Below are 14,785 nucleotides of genomic sequence, written 5' to 3' on the forward strand. Positions count from 1 at the left end.
CACTCTAGGGATCTTAACCTAGCCTGTGACATTAACATAACATGCTGAGAGACATATATATCACCCTGAAACTGCTACTCCTCTGGAATACACTTCCAAATCATGTGAAGCAGAGCTCCTCACAGACAAATGGATGGACGACCACAAATTCACCCCAGGGGTGGCACCCATGTACCTCATGGACAGGGCTACTCACTATTGACCATAGACTTGTTCTGCAAATTACATCCACCTAATAATGACAATTGGGGCTACTTGGGGATAAACATGGATAGTCTTGTAAGGGCTGTAGGACTGCTAGCTTGCTAAACTCCTATGAAGCTATGAACCTATGTCAACATTTCTCAGGGGGTATATTACTACTACTGTGAAAGAAGGAGCATGTCATGCAATGACAGCAATGGCCATCAATAAATTACCTCACTTCACAGATTGTAATACCCTCTTGTAGCCATACTGTGCATGTGCAGCTCAATATAGCATATATCAATGACAGCAACATTGGCATGTCAACTGATATTAGGGTCATAGGACACTATTAGGCTGATGGCCAACATCACATGAAATCCTAGCCATTATTATAACATGAAAGCAAAAAATGCTTATTATGGAAGAGAGTAAGACTATTTTGCTTATGTGTATATTTGTTACATTGTATTACATTCTGCCATTGTCCATACGGGACATATGCACCACACCATGACAGAATTAGCAATCACACATGCAGTGGTCTGGGGATGCTTTCATTGGCTCATGGAAGAAGTTTGCTTCTTCATGATGTGTGTATACATATTTGACATGAACACTCCTCTGCAGGAAGGATATCATGTGGCCAGAGGACAAAGGAGGATGTGTAGGACTATATGAATGTTACCCCAAGTGGTAGTGAAATGAAGAGCTATTCCAAAGATTACACTAATGTACCAGCACCCAAACACACAGCAGTACAGTGGGCCTGATATAAACATTACACGTGTAGACATAGAATAGAAATGTCATGAAATATTACAGTAGCAACACCACATATGCCTGACTGCAACACTGTCAAACTGCACTTCATGGAGTATGACAGCATCATTGTATCCTGAGGAGAACATGTTGTGAGCACAGTAGAGCATGGGTTTTGAGTGCCATCCCTGTGTAAAACTGTCTCAAAAGTGATAGCTGTATGTATAAACAAGCAAGTAGCTTGCTGTCAGATCAGAACACCTATCATACCTTTCAACTGTCCTGATTTTCACAGAACATACAGATTTTTACCTTATAATTTTTGGCCTGTTCATCATAACTTTTGTGGTTATATGGCAAATCATTGGAATGATCTGAGAAATGAAGTCACCAAATGACATACATTTGAGTTTCAGACTTCATATCCTTCAGAAAATGTATGTTAGCACAAACCCTGTTACTCTGGCAACTTACTAATTTTATAAGAGCAATATTTAAAATCCGTCCCTATTTTGGGGCCTTTGTTCCCCCATTTCATCAGGCTTTCTCCAGATTTCTTGCACTAAGAAGTTGAGAGGTATGGCACCTATATGTGTAGTTAAAGTAGACTGTAAACACAGTAGTTAATGTTACTACCGCAGCACAGGTTTGTCTTGAATACTGTCAGCATGCATGTTACACAGGATGACATAATCATTGTATGCTATAACAAGATAATTGGAGGAGTGTTGGACATGGCTATGGACTAACATATAATTCTAAACCTACCTATTTACAGAACACAGTACTTAACACAAGCACCAGATCATAATTCTAGCTTTTATAGTGTCACATAATACTTTATAGATGATGATTTCAGCAGAGTCTGGTGACAGGAAGATGGTAATAGCTGTATCCCACATGCTGGTGTAAAATGCCATCTCTAATGTCAAGCAAGTGCATAAACACATATGCAAACATACACACACACCAGCTGATTGCAGTGAGAACAGAACCTCTACCTAAGTACACTGACTAGAGATCTCAGCATTTAATGCAAGCACCACAGCACAAGTTCGACATGGAGAGTGTCAGAAAAGACTTTATAAGTGATGACATCAGCAGTGTCTGGTGAGGAGAAGATAATAGCAGTGTCTCACATGCTGGTGCAAAATGCTCTCTCTAATGTCAAGCAAGTGCATAAATACACACACACACACACACACACACACACACACACACACACACACACACACACACACACACACACACACACACACACACACACACACACACACACACACACACACACACACACACACACACACACACACACACACACACACACACACACATCAGTTGACTACATTGAGAACAGAACCCCTACCTATCTAAATACACCAACTAGAGACTTTAATATTTAACGCAAGTGTCACAGCACAAGTCTGACTTGGAGAGTGTCAGATAACACTTTATAAGTAATAATATCAGCAGTATCTGCTAAGGAGAAGATGGTAATAGCAGTGTCTCATGTGCTGGTGTAAAATTCTCTCTCTAATGTCAAGCAAATACATAAACACATGCACACACATATACCAACTGACTGCAACGAGGACAGAACTACTAACTATCTAAAGTACACTAGTAACTAGAGACCTCAGTATTCAATGCAAGCACCACATCACAAGTCTGACTTGGAGAGTGTCAGACAACACTTTATAAGTGATGACATCAGCAGTGCCTGGTGAGGAGAAGATGATAACAGCAGTGTTCCACCGGATGGTAATAGAAGTGACTCACATGCTGGTGTAAAATGCTCTTCCTAATGTCAAGCGAGTGCACAAACACACACACACACACACACACACACACACACACACACACACACACACACACACACACACACACACACACACACACACACACACACACACACACACACACACACACCAGTGAGAACAGAACATCTACCTACGTATACAAACTAGAGACCTCAGTATGTAGCACAAGTGCCACGGCACAAGTCTGACTTCTACAGAGCTGCAGGATAATTTATAGGAGATGACATCATCACTGAATGTCTGAGAGAAGGTGTTGCAAAGCCTGAAAAATGGCTATGTAGGCATGCACAACCATCAAATTATTGGTACTCCATGGGATTGTAGTGATGACTGCAGGATACATAGTTATGCTCTTCTGACTAGACAGACAGACACACACACACACACACATACCAACTGACTGTAGTGAGATTAGAACCCCTGCCTAAGTATATAGACTAGAGAACCTAGTACTTAACACAAGCACCATGGCACAAGTCTAACTCTTACCAGGCTGCAGGACTATTTATAGTGGATGACATCATCATTGGATGTTTGAGAGAAGATGTTGGGAGGCCTGAATGAAATGAATAGCTAGTCATGTACAACTTTCAAGATATTAAAGATATGTATGGTACCAGATTGATGAGTGTGCAAAGTATAGCATTTGCTGTTGTGTTTCCAGTGTGCAAGTATACCTTAAATAGACAGCTATGCAAACAGCTGTCCAAATTACTACAAGTACTGGAAAATCTAAATATGTATTGTCTTTATAAAGATGTCAGTTGTATATAGTAAAGCATTTTTTATTTATTTCTGTAGTGCAGTTGATATATTTTGGAATAAGTACTGAGAGACCATGTTTCAAGTGCATAGGTGTAGGTAGCACATGGCTTTAGTGTAAATATGTGTTCTTTCCTTAAAAAGTGTTTTCCCTTTGTTTGTGTTTTTACATACACTTTCATTAGATAAAAACTAAATGGAGAGTAAACATAAATGATATGCTATTGTGCACTTTCCATAGTGCAATCAATGCCAAGCAGCGGGTTTATGAGATAGATGGCAGTGTTTGCACATGCGAGATACACAGTTCTGTTGGCTTGCTTATCACCCACACAAACACATTAAGTGGACAGGCACAGCAGTTATCAGTGTGTATAGTACTAAGTGCATGGACACACCTGCTGCCATATAATTAGCTATGCACTTCTTTTGTAGCTCAGATTATATAAGGTTTAAATCCAGGTTTATATAATACTTTTAAATATGTATTTATTCTGCAATGAAATAATTCTGTATTCTACATTCACTGTGTGTTACCTTAATGCAGCATATCTAAGAGGCATTGCAAGGAGATAACCGCACCAATGACGAGCCAAACTCCATGCAAGCATACAGGACAAAAACTGTGTGTTGAGTGTGATTTTATTTTTTGACCAGATTAATGGTGTTAAAATGGGGTAGATAGGAAAATGGTGAAATAGGGGGCAAGCAGGGGGAAGAACAAAGGGAAAGCAATGTAGTAATGTTCCAGATGGAGGTAGGAAAGAACCACAGCTATCCACTTCTTCAACAGTGTAATATGAAAATATGCATAGAATATTAGCTGAATTTGGACTGTCACCCAACAAAGAGGGGTGACAATAATGCAATCAAGTTGTATAGCCAATTGGACTTAAACAAGTGTGTCAAGAAGATGTGTGCAAAGAGGAAAGCTATGTATAGGACGGTATTTTACTGTGAGACAGGTGCCCATTTTTTTTTCACTTTCATAAGACAGGAATGTTGGGTAAGGGATATAGATATTTCTGGGTCAGTTAAATAGGTAGGTGAGGATGCAGATGCAAGCAAACAGGACAAACAAAACAAGACACAGGGATGAGGAGGGACACAACAGGTTGGGGACATCATGATTGGGGTTAGGAAGGAGACAACATATGCCCATGCCCATCAAACACAGGGAAAGTGATAATCTAGTCCTCACCTGCAGGACTGTCATGACTGTTCCCTTACTTTGTTGGCTGTTGGAATGCTTGACATCTTCTCCTACAGACCATAAGTGAGAGCAGGCTCTCAATCCAGCATAGGCATGTACCCATGGTGTTGATTATGACCCTATGCACCAACACTGGCATCCCCTGGTGTGTGATAAAATCCCCTCCTCTGCCACTACTCCTGGGCCCAGGTAGTGCAGGGGCAGCCGAAGCAGTACTACCAGGTTGGGTCCCAGATGTGCTGGGCATCAGTGCAGGAGCTGGTGGAGTGGAGGCAGGCTGAGTCATGGGTGTTGGCCTACCCCCCTGTGCTGTAAGGCATTTTGTGAGTTGTCAGAGATGGATGACATGGAAACATTTTGACAAAACATAGTAAAAAAAGAGAGATAAGAGTCAGGGTAAGAGAAAAAAGAGATATAATTAGTAACATCATATGTGACACACAATGCATTATCACAGTAATAAAGTATATATCTTGGTTGGAGAGAACACGAGAAGAGCATTATGCATACCAGTCTTGCCAATCTACAGCTTTCTATGTACTATAAATTCTCTTTATCAGTATACTTACACAACTGTGGGATATCAGTAGTTTTGAACTCATCCAGCCACTGATTGAGTGTATATATCCTTCTTACACCTTTTCAGGTCATTAAAATAATACTACACTGTTCTCCAGTGTGTGGAATGCCAGTCTCACTGGAGACAGCATTGGCCAGATTATTCCAGGCCTCATACTTGTACTGGGAGCCTATATAATCCCACTGCAACAGCCATCAACTGTGGTGCTTTACAAGGAGTCTAATGAAGATTCTGGATTCAACACCCACCTCTGGGCCCTAAATTGGGCACCTCCCTTCTACCACAATACATGTCTGACCAGGGCAAACAACAATAGTTAAGACTGATTTCCCACCAATGCATGTCATCACATTTACTGGTAGTGTGCAAACCCAAACAATGATGCCAACTGCATGTGGGTGATGTTAAGTAAAGCACAACAGTGCCAGACAGAGAGGAAAGCAGTTTTTGAAACTGGAAGTTAATATGACACTTGGCATTAGTTGGAGGGTTGTTTGCTGATGTAACTGTTAGGTAATTTAACTTTGTAGACATGCACTGGGACATACATTTTATGACCTGGTACATTTTTGTGTGGCTTTGCACACTGAATAAATTAATTTTTACAATGTGGGATTCAAATCTATGCATAAGAGACAAAACACTTTCATCAACAGTGGTGATTTTTCATCCTTGCCACGGAAGAAGTGCTTCTCACACATACTCATGAAATATATCTAAATACACATGGCAGACACATGGGTTAACCATGTATGTCTGTGACCTGACAAGGTCTGGCTTTATACATTCATGTGTGTATGAGTATTACTGAGGTCTAAAGCCATCCATTATATTTAATATAAATAAAGTGGAACAACAGTAACATTTTGGGGAATTTAAAACTAAATATCCTCTCTAAGCACAAAACTGTCAGTGAAAAGTGAAAAGCAACAAAAGTAAGAGTACTGACAGTACCACAGCTGGGAAATGTATTACAAAAATAAAGAAAGAATCAAAACAAAGTTACAAAGAATAAATCCTTACAAAACAGTGGTAAGTGCTTTCAAGGATCTACCCCTTCATCAGACAACAGTTAAAAATCCCATAATTCATTAAATACTGGAGGTTAGTCACATGATGTTTCAAAATTTTAGTTGTACCCAATAAGGACATAACAATTAGTGCATCAGTACATATTAACACAGTTATGCAAATAAAAAGACCATACACTAAAGAAATTATAGCTAAGATAAATAAGAGATATGTATAACCTTGTATGGTGTGTAACTATATATAATAAAAACCTGATAATCCTAGCAACAACACTATATATCCATAAATATATATATATATATATATATATATATATATATATATATATATATATATATATACACACATAAATATACAATACCAGTGCATCCAGCTTATATAGATACATACATTAAAAATTTTTATGTGAAATATAAAATGCTACTATATATATAGAAATAAATAATCAGACAATCTAAAATAGAATGTAAAAAATATATAGAAAATGTATTGTAACATATTAAAAATCAAAAAATTCAAGATAATCAATGTTTCAAAGGTCGAGCTTTTAAAAAAGGTTTAAGTGACACCATTTGATTCAACCCTAGGGGCTTGTCTGCATTAAATCTAATAATCCATCTCTGCTCAGCAGCTTCTGTGTCATTAGATAAATTACCCCACCTTCATTTCTCAGACAATATTTGTAAAAACAGAAATTTAAAAATATGTTCAGGTCTTGGATTCTCACTTGGGGTAATTGGCTAGGCTTAAAAATGGCCCACAAGGGCAGTTAGCCTAGTACTAAACTATGAACTATGAGTAATCATTCACAGTTGCAATCCATTAGCAGCAAACAATGAGGGAGTGCCTGCACTATGTTTACATCTGCTACACTGAGCCAAGAATTTGGGATTCAGCAATTCTAATGAGTTCACACCTCATTTGCATCTTCACCATACTCACAGGCCTAAATCTACATTATAAAAAGGGAACCATGTAGTTAGGGAACCTGAAGATGAGGAGAGTTGTGTATGTGGATAACACAGAAGAACATTGTTATTATTCTGGATTTATCTGCACAGAAGACTACTGCTCTTGATAAGGTATGATAGAATTTTCCAATTATATACTGGATTTGCTCACATGTAATTAGGAAATATAATATGTGTGTGTGTGTGTGTGTGTGTGTGTGTGTGTGTGTGTGTGTGTGTAGATTTAGATATATATAGATAAGCATTAGCAAATGCTAGAAGTTTACTGATATCATAAATATTTTTGTCAGGGCATTTTACTTTCTCAGATACACAGCCTTATTGACTTTCATCACAAGTAACTGTTACAACTGTTTCTGTTCTATGTTATTTCAGTGAAATGTAAAGGTCCTATATTTTCAATAACACAGGGGTGTTATCCTTCAAGGATGGCCTATAGACACCTCTTGGGGAGTGCTGGACACAGGTAGAGATGACTGGCAATTGCATAAAAAATACTGTTCAATGGTAAATGTGTAGAAATGTTTTTGGGACAGTTTGTTTGTAAGCACTTATAACAATTGACTGATGTGTTACTCCCTGTTTGGTACAAAATGTCATTTGCCTGTTGTTTAGGAGGTGGAGAGCCAAGTTGAATATCTGTGTGGCACAACCAAAAAGTTGTTACAGAGGTATGCTTTGCTATTGTTAGTCCTTGTTTTGAATCATACCTTGGTTTGTGTGTGACTGTGATATGTAAGAACCACATAACCCTTTTTTGTATTTGAATAACTGAGTTTTTTTTCTCCAGTTGGTAATATTGAAAAAGCAATAATATATATTATATCTAAGCAGGACTTTTGTTTAGGTGATATTTATGTATAGTATCCTTTTTTGTTTTATGTCACCTAGGACTATGGTATCCAAGTGTCCCAATCCCCACAAATGCCCCTTCCGTGACTCAGAGAATGACATGGTTGTCCAAACCTTTAGCTAAGTTGGTGCCTTTCTGCTTGAAAGAGGACACGGAAATGTTTTTAAGAATGCAAATTTAGAACCAAATAGTAAACAGTGTAAATACTGTTGGGGGATGCAGTAAGACATATGAGCAGGTCCATCATAGGGCCTCTGACATGATTTCATCAGCCTGCTGAAAAGCAGCTGCAGTGGTCCATGGACAGCTGGCTACGGGGGGGGGCTGCTACAAAGCCATCACTGACACCAAATGAAGAGTTTCTGTCCACTGTCATGGATCCTGAGAGCTCAGTGGAAACTGCACAAAAGCATGCGATTTTTTTAAACACCTTTATGGAATCATCACTTGTGACATAGGCAAATTTACATTTATACAAACGTAATCAAATTGTATTAAATTAACATTAACACACATTAAACTTCACATATATTGCTATATATCATATAACTTAAGCAAAATTACATAATTTATTCAATTATTGCCCCTTTTCTAGAAAAGAAACATCTTTATTAAACCATCACTTATGACATAAGCAATCATATATTTATATAAATGAAAACAAACCACACCGACACAATCCTAGTTGCAAGCATTTTACATCACAAACCATACTAACGCACTCCCAGTTGCAAACATCATACATCACTTATAATCTTCCCATTTGTAGTCAAACATTACATAGCTCATTTAAGTCCAGCCTTCTTTTAAACCTCATTCCTCCCCTGTACATATTGCTTCCACAGACAGCATGTGATTGATGTTGGTACTGCTGTTTCAGGAAGGACAAATATGTCCTAGGAAGAGCTTGCAGGTAGGCTTACATATGTAAATTTCTACAGATTCCTTGTATAGTAAACTACTGAAAGCAATAGTTTAGTTGTCTCAGTAACTTTTTTGGTGGGGGTAACTATTTATACATTGATACAGTTAACAACACATTTTGGTTCAGTACACATGGGCTTGGGATGGATGTGTCATCCAAGTTTCAGTTAAATATATTGTTAATGGACATATAAAGGCCAAAATGTCCCACCCATGTTATTGTTATTGTGATAATGGTGTCCATACATTTTGCTTAACTTTTTCCAGGACCATCCTCGCTAGGAAGTGTGGAGTCATCTGCACATAGTAAGCCAAACATTTTTATTTCAGTACTGATGAGCATTTGACAAAAATATGCATTTATCCATATGTGTGAGGTGGGTGTCAGGACTGTGTGTGTATTGCTGTACCGTTTGTGATTGTGGCACTAGTGATACTTTGTTAGCATATAGTAAACTTTAGTAGTATAGCTATTAATTTATTTCCTGTGTTTGTTGCTTATTATCACAGGTGATCTTGACAGTGTAAACGTAGGACTCTTACCACCTGATGTCAGAGTATCAGCAGACTCTGATGATGAAGGTGGCCAAACACAGGTACAGTCGGGGGTGCAGAGGTTGAAGCTGACACTGAGGTTGACATTCAGCTATACCCTGTAATTCTATCAAACACAGCTAGTACGCCAATGCAAACCCATTCCAGTGAGCCCTCTGATATTGGACAGGTGGAGGGTGACACACTTGATCACGGTAATGTGGTTACTGCAGCTTCAGTGCTCATTGACTCTGGCTGTAGCCAAAGAGTGAGTGAGGTGACACACAGGCAGGTTATTAGGGGTGCTTGGAGGAGGCCTACTGTCCATACTGTACCTGATCCTGGTGTGTCTTACTCTGCCACTCAATGTAAGTTTAGGGCTTTCATGGAGGGGTGCAGGCATGTTCTAATAGGAACTTTGAGGAACATTTCCTCAGAGGCCCTATTGGTCCTTAGTATATCAGTTTTTGTGATGCTGATTTGCAACTTGTAATGCTTTCTTACAGGTTTGTGTAATATGTATGTCCCGCTCAATCTCTTAAACTGACAAAGCTGGACCAAGCCAAAAATAAAAGTGTAATAAAGACCAAACAATGGAGAGAGTTTTTAAACATTGTGGTCTTTACAAACTTAGACAGTTGATGGAATGACAGGTTTTTCATTACTATTTTCATGTTTGTTCTGAGGGATATGAAGTCTGAAACTGAAATGTGTGTCACAATTTTCTAACTTCACTCTTTAATGATTTGGCATTACAAACATATCAAACCAAACTGTGGACATTCAGTGAAAATCTGTACATTTTAGACATAAGGCCTATTAGTTGATAGAGGACACATATATTCATATAAGTCACTGTTCTCACATCTTGATGTAATTGCTGTAAAAAACACCCACCTTATGCTTACTTACATTAACTGTATGCAAGGATATTTCATTCATTATTATTCTTAGATATTACTTTTTCTATTCCAGGTTCAGCACTTAACTTGGAAATCCAGAAAGTTTCAAGAGTTTTAGTTCAGGGCTAGCAATACACAGTCAATACATGGGTAAGTAAAGGTTGTGAGTGTTGCCTGGCATCAATGTTACCAAATGAATGGGCATGGCATGAAGGTTTTAGCCCCTTAGGTGGTGAGCTTGTCTGCTATCCATTGCCTCTTGGCCAGTGCAAGGCCATATTTTGCACGTCTACATCTACCTACACCTGCTGGTTCCCCCTCTGACTCCTCACCTGCATGTGGCTGTGGTGACCTTGCCAGTGGTGGTGGTGGGGTGTGTGGCCCTTCCCCTTGCTGCTCCTACTGAAGCTGTTTTCTCAGGATAATATTGTGGAGTATGACAAAGACAGTGAGGGTTTCAGCATGTGTACAGGGATTGTATTGCAGGGCTCCCCCAGATGTATCTAGGCACTAGAGCCATGATTGCAGCAGCCCAAACAATACTCTATGATATTTCTTATTTGAGTGTGTGCCTCATTATAGAGTTCTTCAGTTAGTGTGAGTGCATTTCTGATGGATGTCATCAGCCACGGTTCCAGTGCATAACCTGCATCCCCCAGTAAATGACCCTGTGAGATATCCTCCCTAGTAAACATCTCATCCATTTGAGAGTTGTGACAGATATGTGAGATGTGGAACCACCTGGGTTACCAGTACACACACTTTCAGGATAATTCCCTTAACATTACACATGACTTGGCAGTTAATGGAGTGGTACCCCTTTCCATTTATGTGCACCCTTCCCTGTTCATCGGGTGGTGCTTTTATTTCCTCATGTGTACAGTCTATGGCACTCAGGACTTCAGGGTAGTATACTACAGGGTAGAACTCCTGCATAGTTCTGGCTCTGTCCTAAAATGTACTGGGAAAGTATATGTACTTACTGGCATGTTGCAGCAGAGAATTTAGGAGTTTATGGAGGATCCTGGATGCTGATGCCTGTGACACCTCCAGCATGTCCCCTGTTGGTTCTGTAGCTAAAATTCTAAGTGCTACACATACATAAGTCTCCATTGGTATTGGTTCCCCTCAGTTTGCCCTTGCTGTCAGTTGAGGATGACAGAGGTTGCAGAGTTCCTGTAGTGTGTCTCTATCCAACATGTAGCACTCTATAATTTCCACCTCATGCAGATTATGAAAAGTTAAATGGGGTCTAAAAATGCTTCTCCTTCTTGGTCGAAGTCTATTAACAGCAGAAGCAGCATAGACATGAGCGTGCTGTACATATACATGAATAAGAACAACAGCAGCCTCTAACATTCTTTCCGTGTATCCTAGTTTCTGTGGCTGTATTCCAATAAGTTTTGTAATTCACAGGGAAAACCAGCACTGAGTCTACATGGTTACTTTATAACTTGTTGAATAGCTCCACCATCTTGGATTGGTTAATTAGCATACAATTCAGTTGCTTTTGCTGTAATAAGCATGCCACACTGTTTGCTGTGCTTGTGTGGCTCTACATGCTGTGTAGAGCTGCTTACTGAATACAAAATATGGCACACACATGGTTTTAGTTGGCAGTGTAGGCTTTATTGAATCTGCACCACTGTTTTTTAAGCTGTATGACTATATATATATATATTACCAAACAGATTTAAAATGATTCTTACTTCTTTAATCTGCTTCTCCCAAAGCTGAATTAATGACTGGATGTTCCAGGGGAGTTTCAGATAAACCCCACTTCTAGGTCTACACTTGGAAAAATGCACCTTTATCTTTTGGACCTGGCACCTACAGTAAAAATGTTAATATCATTCATCCTGTTCTATCTTTTCATCATGGTATGGTTACTTCAACTTAGATTTACACTGAATCTGTTACATCTGAAGCCATCTGATGCTAAAAGAATAAAAATAAGTATCATTTTGTAAGTTCTGCTGATTATTTTTACTGTATTTCATAAGACCCTTCTATTAATTGTTATACTCATCACACTTTAGAAGAGTTTCAAAGCTGAACTCTTTCCACTCCTGCTGTAGTACTTACTTACATTGTACCTGCTAGTTTTATGGGACAGTAGTATCTAGATTGTGTGGTTTCCCTGCACTTGAGCTCTTATACCAGCATTTTTACATTAATAGCATTTTCTTTTTTTTTTCAAAACAAGTTTATTGTTTTAACATATAAGAGAAATATCATAACAATTTTATACAAATAATTAAAAATAGGTATTATTATAATATTCAACAAAACAACTAAAGTATTTACAAAGACATCCACTACAATCAGATCAATTAATTAAACTAAAATACTGTGCTATTGAAATTAGAATTTTTTTAACAAATTTTGTAAATTATCCCATACAATAAAATGTGATGTTTTTCTAGTTGTTCTCATTCTAATTGTGCTTATTTCCATATGACACATTATATTCATAACATTTTTAAATTCATTGAACGAAGGAGGTGTATCTGAAATCCAATTTCTAGTTATTATTTTCCTAGCCACTGCTAGGATAGACCATAACAAGGGAAGCTTAATCTTTTTAACACATTGAGGTACAGGTGTGTTGAATAATATAAGAGACTTAGAAATAATGAAATTATCTGTAAAAGAGCCTGCAAAAATTCATTAATTGACTTCCAGTATTCTTTCAACTTCATACAGTCATAAAACATATGAGCCCAGTCAGCATTAATTTCTACATTACATCTCTTACATAGATTATCTTTATTATTAATTTTATTCATCATCAAAGGTGTATAAAAAGATCTATGTAAAATTTCCATGTATAAAGTCTCCAGACAATGGAAGATGTAGTTCTATAAGCAGATTCCAATATATATTGTTTATCTTGTTGAGTTGGTGGGTCCCCATTAATAGAGGTGAAATAATTCCAGTATGAATCTACATTGTAAAAAGTTTCTTGTCTGATAATTTTATGTATATATGAAAGTTTACCTTTATCAGAAACTTTATGCTGTAAATTTATTATCAAGTAATCAATCAGTTTTGGAATAGATTCTTTAACTGTTATAGACATTAGATCTATTCTATCAATGAGATGTTGTCTAAAGATCTGAACCTCTAACCAGCAAGTTTCTCTTAGATCAAATTCTTGTTTTAAGAAATCTAGATTTTTAACTTTATTATCAGATATCAGCTGATACCAGTACTTTAGATTATTATCTATAGCTAAATGAGCTCCTTCAGAAGCAGATGACATAAGCATACCCTGAGTATAAATTATAGGGAATACAATAAAATTCCATTCCCTATACTTAGGGTGCATGAATATAAAGTTATGATAACTAATAATAATATTTAATGGGTAACAGACCATATGTTTAGGTGTAATAGGTGAAGTACAAAATTCCTTTAGCAACCACAACATGGAGTTATTTATAATCATATTTTTATGTGTTAAGGAGATTTTCATGAAGTGCATACTAATTAGCTCCCAATAATCTTTCCATTTTGACATATGACCGATCTATTAATAAAGTAATAACTTTTATAATAGAAGAGATAATATATAAATTAAAGTCTGGAAAAGAAATACCCCCTTGAGACCAGCTATTAGTATGTTTCTTTAATGCAATCCTAGGTCTATTAGGTGCCCATAAGAAATTTAACATTAGTGTATTCAGTTTCTTGATAGTTATTTTTGTAGGTGAAAGTATTATTGATTGTATTAAGTATAAAATCTTAGGGAATATTATCATTTTAATAATTGTAAGCCTCTCCTCCATAGTAAAAAACATATTATTCCAGGTATTAAAAGATTTTGTATATTAAGAAAACAGGTATTATAGTTATTATATATAATAGATTTAATATCTTTAGATAGTATTATACCTAAATAAGTTATCTGACCTGAGTTGGGTACATATTTAGTAAAATCACTAATGAGAGTATTTTTCGTGTATATATAGGTAGTATTTTAGTTTTTCTTCATTGAATATTAAACCAGAAATACTTTTAAAATTCATCATTTTATCAAATAAAGACTGCATAGAAGAATTAGATCCTGCTGATGTAATTAGAACATCATCTGCAAAAAGTTGAATTTTTGATGTTGTATTTTCTTCTGTTTCAAAACCCTCTATGTCAGTACTGTTTCTAATCAAATTAGCCCAAGGCTCCATTACTAAAGTGAATAATAGTGGAGAAAGTGGACATCCTTGCTTTGTACCTTTAAGAATGG

This window comes from Protopterus annectens, chromosome 2.part1 (assembly GCF_019279795.1).
Source record: "Protopterus annectens isolate FY-2018-M chromosome 2.part1, PAN1.0, whole genome shotgun sequence".
NCBI lineage: Eukaryota > Metazoa > Chordata > Ceratodontiformes > Protopteridae > Protopterus > Protopterus annectens.